The 20,199-nt window shown below is 40.1% G+C and overlaps 1 long non-coding RNA gene across 1 annotated transcript; it reads left to right on the forward strand.

Annotated features, from left to right (window-relative positions):
- Positions 1-407: 407 nt before the first annotated feature.
- On the forward strand, positions 408-19,643 carry LOC144617222 (uncharacterized). The gene is made up of 4 exons (XR_013557488.2): positions 408-604; positions 2,888-2,936; positions 6,427-6,511; positions 18,872-19,643. It is a non-coding gene; the product is annotated as an uncharacterized LOC144617222 (long non-coding RNA).
- The last annotated feature ends 556 nt before the right edge of the window (positions 19,644-20,199 follow it).

Consider the following 20,199-nt stretch of genomic DNA (forward strand, 5'->3'; position numbering starts at 1 on the left):
TATTGGTCTCTATGTCTGTTTTTATGCCCATGCCATACTCTTTTGATTATTATAACTTTGTAATATATTTTGAAATCAGGTGGTGTGATACTTCCAGCTTTGTTCTTGTTGCTGAAGATTTGTTTAAGTATTTGGGGTCTTTTATAGTTGCATATGAATTTAAAAAATTGTTTTCCTATTTTTCTAAAACACACCATTGGAATTTTGACAGAGATTGCATTGAAGATGAATACATTCTGGGGATATACTCTACAGCATTGTGACTCTAGTTAATAATGCTATATTGCATACTTGAAATTTGCTTAAGAGGGTAGTTATCAAGTGTTGTCACCTTAACAATGTTTTTTTTTTTTTAAATTTTTTTTTTTATTTTTGGGACAGAGAGAGACAGAGCATGAACGGGGGGAGGGGCAGAGAGAGAGGGAGACACAGAATCGGAAACAGGCTCCAGGCCCGAGCCATCAGCCCAGAGCCTGACGCGGGGCTCGAACTCACGGACCGCGAGATCGTGACCTGGCTGAAGTCGGACGCTTAACCCACTGCGCCACCCAGGCGCCCCAATTGTTGTCACCTTAACAAACAAAGAAGACGACAACTATGTGAGGTGATGGATATGTTAATTGGCTTGATTGTGGTGATTATTTTGTAATGTATAGGTATGTTAAATCATTGAGTTGTACACCTTCAATAAATGCAATTTAATTGTCAATTATATCTCAGTAAAGCTGGGGGAAAAATAAAATGAGGCAGTAAGTGATGAGCTGTCACTGCAAGGAGAATTTGAAAGCTGTGAAGAGCATAATTAATTAAAGGACTTTGCAACTTGCTCTTGACCCACATTTTAAATTGCAGAGAGTTAGTAAACCAGGACTAGAAATCTCCAAGGAATCAAGAGGACTAGACAAAACCTTGACTTATAAATAGAAAGAACAGCAGTAATGAAAAATTGGTTTAAGAGTTTAAGAGGTACCTTTGTAGTGACTGATCAGAAGTAGTCCACTATCCTACATGTCCTTACATTATCTCTGTGTTCTTCCCTTGTTTTGTAACACTTCTGTCATGGCTGGAAGGTGATGTGGGAGGAAGTAGATGATAGGAATCAGGGGCCTCTCAGAAACCAGTCATGATATGAATCTGATAACTGAAAGTGAGTACTCATTGCATAGATTCTATGCATGACTGCTTGGGATGCGTCCTGTAATGTTAATATCATTCATTTTCCTAAACCTGACACAGTTTGTTGCATGAGTTGCAATGTTAATTTTCTGTCTGTGAAGCACAGGGGATTGAAGTGGCCCTGTGTGCTTTTTGTCTGCCTGGTACACACCCTCTTCTCATAAAGCAACCTGGTTTCTGATTGAGCATCTATCCTCCCCTGGCCATGGCCTGGGCGTGTGACATTTGCTGGTCCAATCTGACTGACACCTGGAAATTTAAATCTGGAGTAGAAATAACAGCCAGGAGCTGGTTTTCCCAGCTGCTAAACCATAAGACACTCATGACATTTTCCTATCTGTATTCTCAGAAATGCCCTAATTCTTCGACTTGTCTGAGGGAAAATAATTTCTTTGAATCACTGAGATACCAAGTACAGATGGAGCTAGAGCCTCAAGGTTGCAGAATGTTAATCTCTTACTGCTAGGAAGATCCACCTAATGAATGAAGTGAGGCCTGGCTTGGGAAATGGTCGTGGGCTGATAGAAATGTGTTCATGCAGATTTATTATCATGGCCTTGTAATGTCCCTTATGGCAATAGTGCTTTTACTCTAATTAATACATGATCTATCACTGAAGCAAATGCTTCCCAGTATAATTTTCACTAAAAAATGGAATCTGGTTGCTCTTCTTCCACAGCAGAGTGAATTCAGTGAAATGAACTTCTGGGTTTTGGCTACTAAACCATGCTTTCCTTCCATTCATTCATTGTCATTCAATAAGCATTTTCAGATACTATAAACATTTCTATACTACATCGAGTACACTGAGCTGTGGGCTAATAGGGTTTCTTTCCAGAACATTTTTATGTGACCAAGGTGATCAGTTTTGCTAGAGAAAAATTTAAGAGACTTCAGGAACAAAGTGTCATTTCAGACAGACAGAGATCCATGAAGTTTGTAAAGACTTTGAAGAGATTGTGGGTCTATAAAACAACTATCCTTGTCAATGGCTACAGGATATAGTCTAGTATTTAACCTCAGAAGATTTCAAAAAATTCTCTTATGAACTAACTAGAATTCTTCTCCTAAGATCCATTTATGCCTTCCACCCCATCTTTGCATCTATGGAATAGCCCATTCCTTATGATAACCCTTCACTTCATTAATAGAGTTCATGAAATCCTTTCTGTAGTTAAGACAGTTACTAAGTCACTTTTTAGCCTTTTTTCTTCTTCGGGCTGTCATCTAATTATGTCAACCTTTATACCATAATTAAACTAAAGAGTGCTGCAGAAGAATTGAATTTAATACTTCCTAATCAAACCAGGGGCCTGGAGAAGAGAACTGTGGTTAGTGGCCTAGTAAAGCTAAAGATGTTTCATGGTCTGTGCTGTTCTGTGCTTTAAGCCTCCATCTGGCAGAGGCTTAGAGGAAGCAAACAAAAAAGTCATTACAACCATTGTCTTTCAGTGGGCCTTGACCCATGCGTGAACTTGAAGTACCTGAAACAGGTATGAATCATGCCACCTTGATTAAAAAAAAAAAAATCCCAAATACAGGAATACTCAGTGTGTTTACAGTAACATCCTAGAAGATCAGCCTCCGGATCTAGCAAGTTTGAATCTTAGATCTCCCAGTGGAAAGTACAGAACAACCTTAGAATTACCAGCTGTAAGTGATCTCATATGTACCTCACTATCACGTGTCTTCTGTCCTCTCCTGCGTTTAGGGGAGAGTGATGGCCCAGTGGTTCTATTGAGTCCACATATGTGCTTGCCGTGAGTATCTCTTTAGCCATAAATGTTCCTTTATTACCTTTAAAATGGCTGATAGATTTTAATATATTCTCTACATATTTTAGATAAAATATATGTTCCAAATAACTTCATGTCCATATGCCCTCTTTGACTTTTTTTTTTTTTTTTTTTTTTACTTTCTCTTCTGACTGCTATCTATACCTTAACATGAGGAGCAAGGAAGTTGGGAAATTACTCTGGTGGTCCCCCACTTTCCTTCCTCCTAACCTGAACATAAAGCTGACCTGCAATTTGAATCAGAAGCTATGTGATTTCTCAGTCTTAGCTCCTTCCAGGGCTGCTGTCTCTAACTGGATGTCCTCGGGCCAAAACTAGAGTGCACCAAGGGAGATGCCCAGGGTGCAACATTCAGAGAAGCACTTACTCTGAGTTCTCCAAGTGCTGGCTCTGAGTGCCTCCTGGCCTGGCCCTCCTAAGTCATTCCCAGTGAGATATGCAGTAGGTGTATAGACATAGTAGGATGTGGTTGGAGGACAGTTGCACTCTTTAGGTGTAATCCTAGAATAGTTTGACCCACATAGACATGGAATAAGAATTCTGTGGTGGGGGGGTGGATCTTGAGTATTAACTTTCTGTGGCTAAATCAAGATCTCTATTCTGGTCCCTCTGAAACTTTTCTTCACCTCTCTTGACTTTGTGCTGATGTTATAGGCTGAATTGCATTCCCCCAAAATTGATAAGTTGAAGTACTAATCCAAGTACATCAGAATGTAACTGTATTTGGATGTAGGGACTTTAAAGTGTTAATTAAGAGTAAATGAGGTCATCTGGTGGGCCCTAATGCAATAAATTGGGTGTGCTTATCAGAAGGGGTAGAGGGGCACCTGGGTGGCTCAGTCAGTTAAGTGTCCGACTTCAGCTCAGGTCATGATCCCGTGGTTTGTGGTTTCAAGCCCTGCGTCTGGCTCTGTGCTGACAGAGCCTGGAGCCTGCTTCAGATTCTGTGTCCCCCTCTCTGTCTGCCCCTCCCCCTTTATGTTCTGTCTCTCTCTCAAAAATAAATAAATATTAAAAATTAAAAAAAAAAAGAAGAGGTAGAGACCCAGGGAGGTATGTGGGGTAACAAGAAGCTGGCCATCTTGCAAGCCAAGGAGAATGGCCTCAGGAGACACCAAACCTTTCAACACCTGAATCTCAGACTTCCAGCTTCCAGCAGTATAAGAAAATAAATTTCTGTTGTTTAAGCTACCCAGTCTGTGGTATTTTGCTATGGTAGCCCAAGTAAGCAAATACAGCTGATCATATGGCCAGTGCAATGCCAGGAAAGTCCTAGTGTAGGAAAACTTTCCCTTTTTAGCTCTGAATATGACCTTCTGTGGCCCTCATATGGACGATTAGTTTTTACCATTTTATTCTTTACTCTAATGTTAAAGAAGCTATTCTTGGATTAAGAAATCCCTTTGTGAGTTATAATTAGGATTGGAGGCCAAGCCAAGAAAGACCTCTAGAGGCTTCTCTTTGCTCTAGGAATAGGATTGTAAATTTTAATGGATCGTCTCAATGTTCTCTGAGTTCGAGGCCATGCCCAGTCCATGCTGTTATTACCTTCAGTGGAAAAAAAATCGACTAGATGTCATTCTTGAATGATGGACTCTGCCTTCCTTCCAAACAAAACCTGGCTAATTTCCATAATGCGCATTTAATGATCAGGACCATTTATTTGTCTCCCTAGTTCTTTTTCATTTAATTTAAGGTTAAGTCACATCTATTCTCTTCATTCTTAAACACACATGAGTGTGTACACACCCACAATATGTAGAAACTCCAATAAAAATAAATTAAAATACATAAGAAAAGAGGTGCCTGGGTGGCTCAGTTGGTTAAGCATCCAACTTTAGCTCAGGTCATGATCTCACAGTTCATGAGTTTGAGCCCTCTGTCGCGCTCTGTGCCGACAGCTCGGAGCCTGAAGCCTGCTTTGGATTCTGTGTCTTCCTCTCTCTCTGACCTTCCCCTGCTCATGCTTTGACTCTCTCTCACATGCACACAAATAAACATTAATAAAATAAAATAAAATAAAATAAAATAAAATAAAATAAAATAAAATAAAATACTTAAGAATGGACCAAAAGAACACTCCCCCAGGGGACAAATATCTGTCATGAATTTGGTGGTGTCAACAGCCAGTCCTAGGATTAATTCCACCGCCAGTGGGCTCGAGTATTCGTGTCTACAAAGGGAAGATATAGTACCAGACCACCTCTAATTCTGTTATGTAAAGATTCTATAACAAGAAATAAAAGAAAAATAATTGGAAAACGAAGGTGATATGTTCAAATCTTAACAGGCTGGACACATTATCTGAACCTCCACTCTTTCCTAGCCAAGTCAAAACATTCAAAGTATACCTCCCTTGGATCTAGTAACCATATCCCAGCCATACATTTAGGCAAGTTATATTCATTCAGCATTTGAAATTTATTCCTGAGGCCAACATTTTCAAACCTGATGCCTATAGGCCACGATGGGGGCAGGGCAGAGGCAGTGGTGAGCTAAAGAGCAGAGCACGTAGACTGTCTAAAGGGTTCACCCAGGATTCTGCCCTGTATATTACCGACATGTAAGGTGAGGGGATCCACAGTTGGTAGATCTTCAGATTTTCTATCAGAAGCCAGACATACAAATTTTAATATCACATTTCATAAACTTAAAGATTTTTAAGTTTATGTGTTTATTTTGAGAAAGGGAGCAAACGTGGTAGGAGCAGAGAGAATCCTAAGCAGGCTCTGCACTGTCAGCATAGAGCCAGACACAGGGCTCGAACCCACGACCACGAGATCATGACCTGAGCTGAAACCAAGAGTCAGACATCCAGCCGACCAAGCCACCCAGGCACCCGTTTCATAACCTTAGAATGTTGGCAACTATAATTTTTTCTGGAAACTTTGTAAGGTAAATAAACATGTCTGCCATAATTTTTTAATATCCCTATAGTTCTCAATGTAGGAGCTATGCAAACATTTCCTGACATGGGATTCACATTGTCTACTTCTGTGGGAAATCTGTTCCCCCAGGGTGCAGCAGATTCTCATGGCTAATTACGTGTTTTGTCTTACTGCTTTCGACTAGGCCTACAATTTCATTTGAGCAGAGGGTTGTTTCCATAAATATATGTGAAGTGTTTAAAACAGTACTGGGCACATAACAAGCACTATTTAAGTGTTAGCTACTGTTACTAGTGAAGAGTTGGTCAGATGTATTCTGTAGGAATCATGAGTTACTGCCCTAATTATTCTACCATGTTGTTCTGGAGAAAGACCATACTTCAATTTCATGAAATTCAAAAGCATTTTAAAACATCTTTAAAGTTTTTGTGATATTCAGAAATAGCTACACTTCATGCAAGGCTTTAATGTGCAAAAAACCGAACAGTCTTAGCTAGTTTGCAACTTCTATTTTGCTATTTTTGCTTTTAGATTACAAAAAATTTGCAATTTCATTTTTTATCTAGGTTACTCACAGCTGGGCTGACTTGGGGGATTTTACCTTTGGATTGGAGCATACAAATACTTCCATCAATATTCTATTTCCCAAAGGTATGCTAATTCTCATGAATAATCACAATAATCATGGCAAGTTTTTAGAGATTATAACTGAATCATTCCTCTGCAATTGCTGTAAAGAAAGCCTTGTAGTAGAAGCTACTTAACTTGAAGATTCTCTCACATTCTAGCCCCTGACCTACATTTCTAGGAGTGAGGAGTCTTTTGCTTTGTTCCTTTGCTTACATCACAACCTGTGCCCAGGACGCCTCTCATCTCCCTTTGATTGTCAAAATCATTTCCATCTTTAAATCATGGTTTGCAATTCTGCCTCCTCCAGGTAATATTTCTTGCTCTTTCCATATTGTAATCCTATGCCAGCCCTGACATTTTCTTCCTTTGAGACCTCTAAGCTGTTTTTTCTTGTGTCATTGAAGGTACTCACCCAGTTTTTATTATGCATGTCTATGTGCCTTGTATAGCTCCCTATACTAGATTTTCTGCTTTGTGGGAGTAAGATTATTGACATTTGGTCATGCAATAGTACACATCTAATTAAATCAGGAATGTCCCTCTACTTTGGCTTAGAGGTATTGATACTTGGTTCTTTTCCTCATCTCAGATGTTAAGTCCTTCTATGGCCAGTGGTTTTAATAGCAACTCCTAAATTTTCCTTAAATCAGTTGAGCTGAACACCCAAGTGGTATTGGGGTGGGCCCAATTTGTTCTTATAGATAGTACCATTTGTTGGCTCTATAACATTGTATAATCTCAGTGATATATTGAGTTATTGGTTATCTTAGCATGGTTCATTGATTCCTTTGGGGATTGGTGTAAATTTAGAATATGAAGCCTTTCATCGTTTAACAGTGTCATAATTTCCCACAGAAAGCTGTGTAAACCTTGATATTCACTTTGCTTATACATTTGGGAGAAACTTTATAGAGAGATGTGATCACAAAGTGGCTTTCAAAGGCTGACTCTCCTGGTGTCCGCTGAGGGCTCACAGATGACATGTGAGGACAAACATCTCCAAAGCCAGCATGAATGTCAAGGTAGCTGGGTCTTGTCTTTCCCACAGCTAAGGTGCTCAGACATTTTGTTTGTCTGGAATAGAACCCAATATTGCCTCTTGTCCTTATGTGACTATTAATAGTGACCCCTTGTACCCCCCCCAAAGTGTGTCAGCTGATATAATACATTATATGGTCCACCTATTCATAATAGCCCTCTTATTGTCTTTGAAATGCCAGTTAGTACAGTATTGAATACCTGTGAGTTGAGAGACAGTCAAAAACTAAACTGGAAAAAAGAGAAGATTTCCTCCTTAGAGCTGGGACCTCTTTCTTCCTGAGTTCAGTACATTCAATAAGATCCTGCAAGCAGAGTAAGTTCTTATCTCCAGAAGGTGTCCCTGATGTGTCTCCATGGCATTATGGCAGTGTGTGTATGTGTGTGTGTGTGTGTGTGTGTGTGTGTGTGTGTGTGTGTGTGATGGGTGGGTGATGGATGCAGAGGTGGATGCTATTACTGGTAATATTAATGCTCTTTCATAATGGCGTTGGCACAGTTAATGAGCATGGGAGCCAAGGAATCCAAATCTTTGGTAGCTAGCGTTGGTGACAGACATCTTCAGAAATTTTTGCCTCCTGGCAGATCCCTGAACTCAGCTAGGGGGACTTTTAGGTAAATCTTCTAGTTAGCTTTGTTCAGATTACTTTATAAACCTCAGGATTCACATACCCACTTTTTTCTCCCCTGGACTCTGTATCATAATATTTTAAGCTCACTTGTTTTTCCAATGCCCTTGTGAGCTAGAACCTCATCTCCGAAATTCAGAGGTTATGTTCTTTCTCTTGGCCGTGCAATGACAGTACTTTTTCAGTTAGATTTGGAGAAAAAATTCAAGATACATCTGAAAAGAGACAGAGAAGTTGTGATAAAAGAAAAACTATATGTCAGAAGACTTACTTTGGAGTTTGACTGTAAAAGTTCCTAAGTCAAGATCCTTGTCTCACATTTCTTAGTCTTTTATTCCTTACTTCCATCTCTGCGTCCGTTCACCCAGCAGATTCTAAACCATGTTACCTGAACACAAATTGAACTAATTCATCAGCTTAGGAACACCATAACCTGGATATGATTGGGGGCTAATGGAAACATTATGGAAAAGTTAAAGTCATCAATGACATTTCTTGAATTCTCTAAAGACACTCTGCAGTGCAGTGACTAAAAGCATGAGCCCCGGGGGTGCCTGGGTGGCTCCGTTGGATAAGCATCTGACTCTAGGTTTTGGCTCAGGTCATGATCTCACAATTTGTGAGATTGAGCCGACATCAGGCTCTGTGCTGACAATGAGGAGCCTACTTGAGATTCTCTCTCTCTCTCTCTCTCTCTCTCTCTCTCTCTTTCTCTCTCTCTGTTCTCCCATCTCCCACTCACGCATGTGCTCTCTCTCCCTCAAAATAAATAAATAAAATTAAAAAAAACACATGAACCCTGTAGCTGGGCTGCAGGGGGTGAAGTTCCTATCCCCACACTTATTAGCTGTGTGTTCCATACCTATGGTCTCTAAATCTCAGGTCCCCATCTATAAAACAGAGATGGTGATGTCAGTATTTAGTTTACAGGGTTGTTAGGGATTGCATGTAAAAGTGCATGCTGAGATCTTAGTATTGTGTGTGGCACCTATGAATAACCAGGTATTTGTATGAATCCTGCGTTTCTGGTGCTTTGACATCTGGAGCCTTATGGATCCTGGAGAGATTACTCCTCCCAGGACTAGCCAATTCCTAAAGATAATACATGACTCACCTGAGAGGGTGCCTTTTCTACATGGCAACTAACTAATTCAGAACCCAAGCCCTCACCTCTCCTCTGTTGGGTTCTTACACTCAGGACTACTATTCCTCTACCTTAATTATCCCAGGGATGGGGATCAGACAATTGAGGACAACTTTTAAGCCCCAGAGCTCACTGAAATTATTCAAACCGGTCAGCCCTAACCCTGATTTCCCTGGCTCACCCATTCCTTCCTATGAAAACTGCAAGAAAGGCTCTTGCCCATTATTCCCTCTGCTTCCCAGCTGACCCTGGTGCTTCCCCTTGTGACATCTATCAGAGTGGTGTGGCTGCTCCTCTTGGGAACTGTGAGCAACAAACCATCTTTTCTTTTCTTTCTTTTTTTTTTTAAATATGAAATATATTGTCAAATTGGTTTCCATACAACACCCAGTGCTCATCCCAACAGGTGCCCCCCTCAGTGCCCATCTTTTCAATAGAAATCATCTCCTTGCCTGTTGGCTGTCCTATACCTGAATAATAATAAAATTGACATTTTAGGACCATACTTAAACATTATTGTTGTTGTTGTTATTATTATTATTATATGCTAATAGGGAGGACTTAACACCAATTTGTTACCCTATAGATAAATGTCTTCATATAGGTAATTTGTCAAGGGAGGAAAAAAAAAACAAATGTTGGATTTTTGCTTAGAAAATCAGAGGACTTTGAAACAAGGAGATTTTAATTCTAGATTTAAGTCTGTTACCCAATTTTACTTGAGAAAGTATCACAGATTTTGTGTCACAGATTGTTTGCTTTTAAAATAAAAGACAATAGGTATGCCTGGGTGGCTCAGTTGGTTAAGTGTCTGACTCTTGTTGATTTTGGCTCAGGTCATGATCTTACAGTTGTGGGTTTGAGCCCTGTGTTGGGCTCCATGCTGAGTATTGAGCCTGCTTGTGATTCTCTCTCTCTCTGCCCCTCCTCTTCTCACATGTGCTCACACATGCACTCACTGTCTCAAAATAAACATTTAATAAAATAAAGTAGACAAAATAATACAATCAGATTGATAAAAGCATCGTTATAAAAGGATACAATGAGAATGGCTAGGGAAAGGTTTTGAAAACACAAGATGGGAAATATTATGTTACATAGGGAAATCAGTGACCCAATTTGACAAAGAATAAAAAGCCATCCCATTTCCATTGATAAAGTAATGTTGTATATCATCTCAATCATTTATGCAAGAAAAATAATGAGGAAAAGCTATTATGGAGGCAACATCTAGGGAAATACATGCTAAACTATAAATGAACAATGCCTGTGATGAATTATGCATGATTTTAAATTAGTTAATGAAATAGATTCATATTAAATGATAATGAAGGATTTCTGGTTCTGGTTTTGAATTCCATACTGAAGTAAATCCCTGTGCTAGAATTTCTCCTGACAGCCATGGCTGTGTAAGTCTCTCCATGTGGCCTGTTCAGTGTGTCCTCCATAATGAGGAAGAAGGACATTGGACGTGCTGACACGCTGGAATATGGGAGTGAGGCTATGGGTGGGTAACGGATTGAAATGTGGAGAAAGAGCCTAGCATGTAGGCCCTTGCTTAGAATGGGTATTTTCTGCCAAGTAATTTACAGCTCAGTCTCCACATGGCCTTAGAGTGGGGCTCTGTTTTCTCCTTAAAGGATCTGACCTCTTCTAGCCAATTACCCCTGTGGTCTATCTTTTTTGATGGTTCTTTAGCTTCTAGCATTTTGTTTTGGATGGTTCCTCTTTTCTTTGCTTTGTGGCCAGTTAGCTCAGCTGGTGGCAATGAGGCCATCACTCAGTCCTGGAGGCAGCAGGGAGGGTCTTTGGTCATTTGGCAATTTGTTTTCCATGGCTGGAGCCACCTTTCAAGCTTAGTTGCAAGAATAGTGGACTTTTTTTCTTTTTTTGAATACCTACTAAATATCACGAGCTTCATATGCATTCTCTGAATGAATCCCTATAATTCTCCTTTGAGCTGAGTGTTTTATAGTCACATTTTTCTAGTCAAGAGATCTGGACTCATGGAGGACAAGTGGTTTGGCCAAGGTGTCATACCTAGTAAATGACACAGCTAGAAAATGAGATCAGAGCTATCTCACTTCAACCCCTGTGCTCTTATCCGGTGATTACTTCTCAAATGTTCACCTGGTCACAGGAGAACATGGGCAGGAATAGAATTCTACGCATTAGAAACACTGAGCACCACTAGAAAAACTCCAAGTATCTTGTCTACTTATTGCTTTGTCTTTATGTGTGAAACATGGCACATTCATGTTTGGCTCTGTGTATTTGTGCCCTAATCTCTTTCCTGATCTTGCTAGAGGTTAAAAACAACCAATTGACCAATCAAACAACTGCTCATTCTGGTAAATTAAAAGCATCCTCTGTGAGGGGAATGATTACCTCACACACCCCAGACTTTTTCTTGCTACTGTTGAGGTAACATTTACCTCTTCAAGGATGTATACCTTTCTCATGTCCAGATTTGGACACAGTACAGCTCATAGACAGGAATTTCTGGTTGTCTCTTTGGATCCTCTGGTCCTGTTCCAAGATTAAGTTAAATTTCTTTACCTAATTGTATGACCTGGTGACCTACAACCAGGAATTGCTATGCACCAATTTTCTAAACCACCCTTGTTTGGCAGTTAACATTTAAGGCAAGGTATTACTGGCTCACCATTTCTGTTTGTACACTGTGTCCTGTGAACCTTCTGAGGTCATGTTCCTTTTTGGTTTCTCCAACACCTTACATAATGAATGGTCCATACGAGATGCTCCTGTGAATCTGCTGAGGTCATGTTCCTTTTTGGTTTCTCCAACACCTTACATAATGAATGGTCTATACTAGATGCTCAGTAAATACTGTTACTTTAGTCCCCCTGACATCCACTGGGGAGATTTGGGAAGCTTCACAAGTTCATCACCTGAGGTGTGTCTAAGTACTAACTTAACATAGATAACAAATTTCAGGTTATAGTAAATTTAAAACTTTTCCATAGCAACATTGCTTGCATAACTCAAGCTGCTGAAGCTGTCTATATTTGTTGCTCAGTGGACAATACCTTATTCTAGTCAAGGGAGATGATCTCAGTTGAATTGAAGAATAAATAATTCTGACTTTGATGATCATGGGATCTCAGACTGCTTACCCCCTTCTTTGTCCCACTATATGTTCTTGCCCACGTGTGTCCTGCATGTTAAGCTTCTTAGGGATTAAACAAAATGCCTTCGTTTGCATGTACTTGGCTGTATGACTGTCTCAAAATCCATGTTCAATGTGTATCTAATGCTCTTAGTTCTTTACTGTTTATATATACATGGGCAGAAGTAAAAGCATCACTTATCTAAGGAGTAAATGATTTGGTTTTCCCACTTTGCTCCTTTCAGAATGAAGAAATCAAGCAAAGGCTTTTTGAAGATTATCCTGGAAGCCAAATCAAAGTCAAGTGGCTCTCATTAGCAATTATAATAATCCAAATTATAATAATCAAGTAATTTTCCATTAGGTCCGTGAATTCAGGAAAGGGTCTATCTTTAATTGATACCATGTGGTTGTTAAATTTTCCCTTGAATTGAGCATATAAAAGTAGATTTGGTTTCCCCAGGGTTTCTGAAGGAGATTGGGTGGGATAGAAGCTAGCTTTTTCTTTCTGGTTTATTATTTATGTGGTCTGTGTGCATTTTCCCTCTCAATCTTTCATAGACACCTACTAACTGATTCCCTGTTGTACTATGGCTAAAGCCTGTGATTAATGTAATTTTAAAATAATTAATAGAACAGACACACTGATGACACCCCAGTTTTTTGTTACCTTTTCATACCCTGCAGTTGATAAATCTACTCCCCATGCACTCTTGCTAGAATCATACACTGGGAAACTTTATGACCTCATTTTAGGATGATTTCTTTAAGATATTCTATTTGAAACTCCTAAAAAAAATGCCTCTGAACATAATGTTTTCACACAGCATGTGTATTATTAATTTTTGAAAATGCGACCTCCAAAACCTATTACATTTGTCTCACTGTGATGGAAACATTTACTCCTGGAGATGGTGTTTAGGCCATAAAGGCAAGCAGCCTCCAAAGCGGTGCTATTATCATTGTCTTATCTATGTGTACCTCTTCTCCTGCCAGCCACCAGCTTCCATCAAGTTAGAAAGTACACAACAAGGGGATGACAACACTAAGTTTTGCAGGGGTTCATTTTGGGAGTTGGCATTTTGTTTGAGCCCTTGCCCACTGCACAAGTCAGTTCAGGCAGCCATAACAAAATGCCATAGACCAGGTGGCTTGACCAACAGGAGTTGACTTTTCATAGTTCTGGAGGCTGGGAAGTCCAAGATCACAGTGCCAGCTGATTTGGGTCCCTGGTGAGGGCTCTCTTCCTGGATTGTAGATGGCCACCTTCTCACTGTGTGCTCACACGAAGTGGGGAGAGAATGAGAGAGAGAGAGAGAAAGAGAGAGAGAGAGAGCTAGCAAATTCTTTGGTGTCTTTTTTTTCATTAGGGTATTAAATCCTATTATGAGGCCTCATCTTTTTAAAAAAATTGTTTTAAGTTTATTTATTTATTTTAAGAGAGAAAGAGAGTTAGCAGGCAAGGGACAGAGAGAGAGAGAGAGAGAGGGAGAGAGAGAATACCAAGCAGTTTCCATGCTGTCATCGCAGAGCCCAACATGAGGCTCCAACTCATGAACTGTGAGATCATAACCTGAGCTGAAATCAAGAGTCAGACACTTAACCAACTGAGACACCCAGGCGCCCCTCAAAAAGATGTTCTAGGCTCATCTTGTATTTCCTCCTAAGAGCCCTATCTCCAGATACCATCACATTAGGGATTAGGGCTTCAATATAAGGATTTTGAGGGAATACAATTCAGTTAATAGCACCTACTCTAACTGTTACAGCCATCACAAAGGGCTAATCTTTCAGGGAAACATGAATGTGAACTCAGCTCCAACCTTTCCCCCAGGCTTTGCCTCCTCTGCTCTCTTCATGTAATCAGGCTTCCAAACTGCTGTCATTCTCTTTGTCTCTACCTGTGCTCAGGCTACTCCCTGTGCTGGACTTTCTCCCTGTCCCATCGTGCAGCATACATCCACATGTCCACATTCTCCCTATCATCCAAAATATATCTCAAATACCACCCCTTCTGCAAAACATTTTCTGCTTCTCATAACCAGAAATCATGAATTCACACTTTGGTGTCCCTGGCCTCTTTGATGTGCACTCTCAAGGCATCTGCACCCCAGGGAGGGGAAGTCCCTCATGTAACAGCAAGGCCTTGGAGGTCAGAGAATCAAAAATACAGAAAATAAGAAAATAAAGTTAATGACACCTTCCTTTGCTGGAAGCTTGCCTCAAATAACCCCACTGGCAAGGATGCCCATTGGAGAGATCAGGAATGAGCATTTGAGATTGTTTGTAAAATTGGGGCACCTGGTTGGCTCAGTCAATTAAGTGTCCAACTCTTGATTTTGGCTCAGGTCATGATCTCAAGGTTGGTGAGTTCGAGCCTCACATCAGGCTCTGTGCTGACAACCTGGAACCTGTTTGGGATTCTCTCTCTCCCTCTCTCTGCCCTTACCCCGTTTGTGCTTGCACAGTCTCTCTCTCAAAATAAATAAGTAAATTTAAGGAAAAAAAAGGAGGCGCACCTGGGTGGTTCAGTCAGTTAAGCTTCCAACTTCAGCTTAGTTCATGATCTCACAGCTTGTGAGTTTGAACCCTGTGTCTGGCTCTGTTCTCTCTCTCAAAAATCAATAAACATTAAAAAATTAAAAAAAAAAAAAAAGAAAAAGGAACCATAAGTGAAATCAAAATGTCAGGCCTTGGTAAGAGTAAGGTGGGCAGGCTGCGATGGGAAGGTCATTAAGAGACATTCTTCAGTCCTTGTAATTGCTCTCTGTGCCCTCTTCTCCCTCTGCTACTTCTCTCCCCACTTCTCATGGACTGCTTTGCCTGCCACTCTAGATTTCTCTTCCTCGTAGGCTTTCCCTACTTGTGTTATATCTTCCATGTATATGCCCCCTCTGATGCCTCATGGCCCCATTGTAACTGTGTCCTTTCCTGATAAAATCTCTCAGCTGCTAAGGATCCCCTGATTCTCTCCTTATACCACAGTTTGCATTCCTAGGAGGGGACTGTGTTTGGCTCCATACAAACCTGGTAGAGCCAAGATTGTGGTACCTGGGTGTACTGGCAGTTCTTCCAGAAGGTGTGGTGGGTATGGCAGGGCCTAGAATTAATGTGTGTCATCGATATTGAGTTTAAGAGGAGGGAAGACAAGGGGCACCTGGGTGGCTCAGGCATTTTAGTGTTCAACTCTTGATTCTGGCTCAGGTCATGATCCCCACAGTGTGCTCCATGCTGAGCATGGAGCCTGTTTAAGATTCTCTCTCTCTCTCTCTCTCTCTCTCTCTCTCTCTCTCCCTCTGCCCCTCCCCTGCTCATGCTCTCTCTCTCTCTCGATCTGTCTGAAAAGAAAAAAAAGGTACCCTCAAGGAGCATCCACCAGAAGAGAGGATATAGTCCATCTGAACAATGTGATTCATGTGAAAAAGTTCTGTCCAAAATAGCAAAGTGACATATAGATAACGTTCCTTTACTTGTGACGACATTAGTAATAATAGTGACAATAACATCTATCATGTACATAGTACTTATTAAATGCTAGAAAATTGTTCTAAGTGCCTTATGTATATTTTCTCATTTACTACTCAAAGCAACCTTTTCAGGAAGGTTTTGTTAATATAATTATTTTATAGATGATAAAACTGAGGCAAAGACGGGTTAAGTAACTGGCCCAAGGACACATGGATAATGACAGAACTAAGATTCAAACCTAGGAATTCTGGCTTGACTGTCCGTGCTAATAACCACTATACTTTGCTTCTATTTTAAGTGGACAATGTGTTCCATATTCTTCCAGTGTGACATATCAGACTTTCAGAATACCGAAAACTTGGACATTAAGCGATTCAGTAGTGCATGCAAATCATTTTACTTGATATGTAACTTGTCTGAAAGTTATTAATATTATTACTGCCAGCAAGTGGCTTTAGTCTAGGGTAAGAATACACGCTTATAAGATTGCAAATGTGATGCGATTCATATGCATGGTTGACATGTTTAGAGCCCATCATAGCTTTGTGGGAATGGACTTTTGGGAAGGTACGTGGTTTTCCTCGTGACTCAGGCTACCCCTACCCCAGAAAATCTGAGAGCTGCCATATACACAGGATTCACTTCCTTCTTGATGGAGAGCAACACAGTCTTCCGTGGGGAAACTATTAGATTAACATGCCATAGAAAATGTACTTTTGTGAAATTTCACTGAACCAGAAACAGTTTCAACCCTACCTAGTTCAAACAAAAAAAGCTCTCCAGTTTCAGCCCAAACAACCAGATGGTGAACTAGTACATTTTATGCATGTTGCTGATCAAGTATGTTTTCCACAATCTTGGCAGCGAGGGGATACCACTGATAGGGTAAATATGTCACTGATAATTTGTCAGTTTGCCCTACTAATGACAGAAACTATAACTATCAAAGTGATTAAAAAATTATCTAAGCAATAGCTGTCAACCCCGAAATTTTGAAGACCATCTTTGCCATAGAACATGCATGGGGTCAGCAACTACAGTATGAATTCTTCTAGATCTTAGTGGGTACCTACCCCTTGGCTACATGTAATTTCTACTGATGGCTTATAAGAAGAACCCTGTGGGTTTAATACCTTTCTTACAAGGGTATATATGGAAAACAAAGATAAGGCTTCCATTGACATTTTTTAAATTGTGTTTGAGATATATTTATTTTCATTACTGTATTCTTATTATTTGTAAGAATGTTCCAAATCTAATATGCAGGGCAAAATTATTATTCAAAAAGAATTGTCTCCATTTTATTGAACCAAGATGTAATGTGACCTTTTAGAAGAGAACAGACCCCCATCCCGTGTTTTGTTTGTTTGCTTCATGCACAAAATGAATGTGGTTGTGTCCCTTGAACAAAGCAAGAGATGCACAGAGCCACCTCAGGAAATAGACTGAGTTGAAAGATTTACAAACATAGTGCAGCCCAAGGAAAGATAAATTGTTGATGATACGGCTTCAGAAGCTGAGTCAACAAAGTTGGGAGTCAAAGAAAAAAGATACACATTTATAGCAGAAAACAAAGAGAGAAAAATCCCCATCTTGAAAGTCACCCCCTTAATATTGAGTAATTGTTAACAGTCTACTTGCTGAAACCCACAATTCTTTGGCAATATTTTAGTATATTCCAGAGAAATCACCGAGATCTGCTGTGCATACTCTTCTACTTCGGCTCCTTCCCAACTGGCCAGATTTCTCCCTCTTATTTATGAGTTTGATTAAAATGTTAACAAAAACTATAGCTAAACTCAAATAATGCACTGGTCTGGGAATAAGGCGTACAAACTGCAAATAAATGTATTTAGTAAGATATTAGGATCTTGCATCAGAAGTATGTGTTAAAATATGACTGTGCTGGCCCTGTGAAAAGGAAGTGGTTTTGTTACTTTATTTACCGATTAGGTTTTATTGCAGGCTGTATTATATTCTGACAGTTCTGTAGTGAAAGTGTATTCTGATGCCACTTAGGACGGCAGAGTGGTGCTAAATTTCTCAGAGAACAGAATAAAACTGCTTGGAAAACATATGTTTAAGTCATGTGTGGTTTGTCCAGTTTGATTCAGAAGTGACTTTGCCTCAAAAGGAAAAAGTGCAATTCCATGAAAGAGGAATGATAAATATTTTTTACCTCTTTCAAAATTTCATTTATTTATTTATTTTGAGAGAGAGAGGGAGAGAGCACAGACATGTGAATGGGGGAGGGGCAGAGAGAGAGGGAGAGAGAGAATCCCAAGCAGGCTCTGCACTGCCAGTGCAGAGCCCAACACAGGACTTGAACTCACGAACCATAACATCGTGACCAGAGCAGAAATCAAGAGTCAGATGCTTAGTTGACTGAGCCACCCAGGTACCCCAGGAATAATATTTTTTTTAAAAAAAAAGGGAAGAGGAGTTAAAAAACATGGCTTTCAGTATTACATGTCAATTATATCTCAATAAAACTGGAAAATGAAGAATAGAAAGAATAAATCCATGACTTTGACTTTTTAGAGAGAAAAGTGTGGCAGACAATGGGAGAAATCAAAAGTTGGGCAGCAAGCAGTCTTTGTCCTGCAGGAAGCTCCCACTGGTGTGTGGGGTGTGGGGTGCAGGATCGTGGCTTCTCATTTGCCTTAGGGGTCCTCTGGGGGCACTTGGAAGGGACTCCAGTACCACCAACATGTATAAAACCTTGGATTGAGTAACTTGTTCAGTGAGTGTTCCAGAGGATGAGCAAACGTTTCTAATAAATTTTAACTGGATAAATGAGTGATGTCTTGCAATACGAGTCTTACATGACGCTGAATGTCACATGATCACAACTGAGCCAACAGTTCATGCAATTCACTTTGATATACGAGTGGTTTGGATTACAGGCATGTTTCCAGAATGAATTATGCTCACAAAACAAGGTTTTACTGTACTTCATTTCTTCCTTTCAGCTGCCAGACTGAGGTGAGATGCAGTGTGAACGTGGAGCGGTACGGGTAGGGGGTTTTTGGTGAACTCGAATATGATAGTAGGTTTTTGAAGGGATAGACAATAGGGCCCCGGGGACTTGTATCACCACCTTCCTTATCCACTCCATCCCCTTGTTATTTATCCTGTTGTGTCCTCATGAGCTTTCTATCTGGATTCTTAGTCCCGGCCTTTGAAATCCTGCAGGAATGATGCCATTGCCCTTGGGCCGTGAGTCTGACCTCATTTCTCCAACCTGATGTACAAAGTGTGACTAGAGAGTCCTGGCCTGAGCCCTATTGTGAAATGAAAGGTCATTTTTAGCATATGGAATCCTTGTCCCTCATCGAAAAAAAATTTCTCTCCCAGTATTAAGCTCTCGCTCTAAAATTCAACAACACTGAAATCTTTATGAATGTGTGAAAGCCGTATATATTACCACTTACTGACAAGCAGTGATGACTATATCAGAATAAGTCAAAATTAGTTTAAAAATAAATTTATTTGGCCATAAATATATCAATGTGACAAGAGTGACTGAGTTTGCTAATCGTTATTCTTGGTTTTACAGACATGAAATTTCTCTTCAAAGGTGAGTGAGAAGGGGGTGATATAGAGATCGGGAGATGAATGAACTCCTGAAGTTTACTTTGGAAAAATTCTGGTTTTTAAACCACATCCAGATTATCAGTGCGGTGCTTTGGAAAGTATCACGTGAGTTACAGTAAACTGCCCTGGTTAAAACAGAAAAGAAAAGAGGGCATCAATAATTAAAATGTTGAATGAGGGGCACCTGGGTGGCTCAGTTGGTTGAGCATCTGACTTCAGCTCAGGTCATGATCTCGCAGTTGACAAGTTCGAGCCCCACGTCAGGCTCTGTGCTGACAGCTTAGAGCCTGGAGCCTGCTTTGGATTCTGTGTTTCCCTCTCTCTCTGCCCCTAACCTACTTCCATTCTGTCTCCATCTCTCTCAAAAATAAATAAACATTAAAAAAAATTTTTTTTAATGTTGAATGAGATTTAAATATATGACCCCTAGTTTTTGTTCCAGATTTGTTGGAGATCACTGTTGTCCACTGTCTTGGCCATTAGGGGACTGATGTAGGAAGGGTGGATACAAGTATTTTCAGCTTGAAAAACATTTATGGTAAGGCTGTGTTATAATTGTACAGACAAAAGCCCGTTTTTAGATATACAGTTCACCTGAATGAAGAACTGTATTAGATATACAGTTCACCTGAATGTGGCATGGAGGGAGCTATCTCAGGCTGGGATAAAGTATGTAAATATGGTTCATACCATAGTAATTTGT

The sequence above is a fragment of the Panthera onca genome, chromosome A1 (genome assembly GCF_046562875.1).
Source record: "Panthera onca isolate mPanOnc1 chromosome A1, mPanOnc1 haplotype 2, whole genome shotgun sequence".
Classification (NCBI taxonomy): Eukaryota; Metazoa; Chordata; class Mammalia; order Carnivora; family Felidae; genus Panthera; species Panthera onca.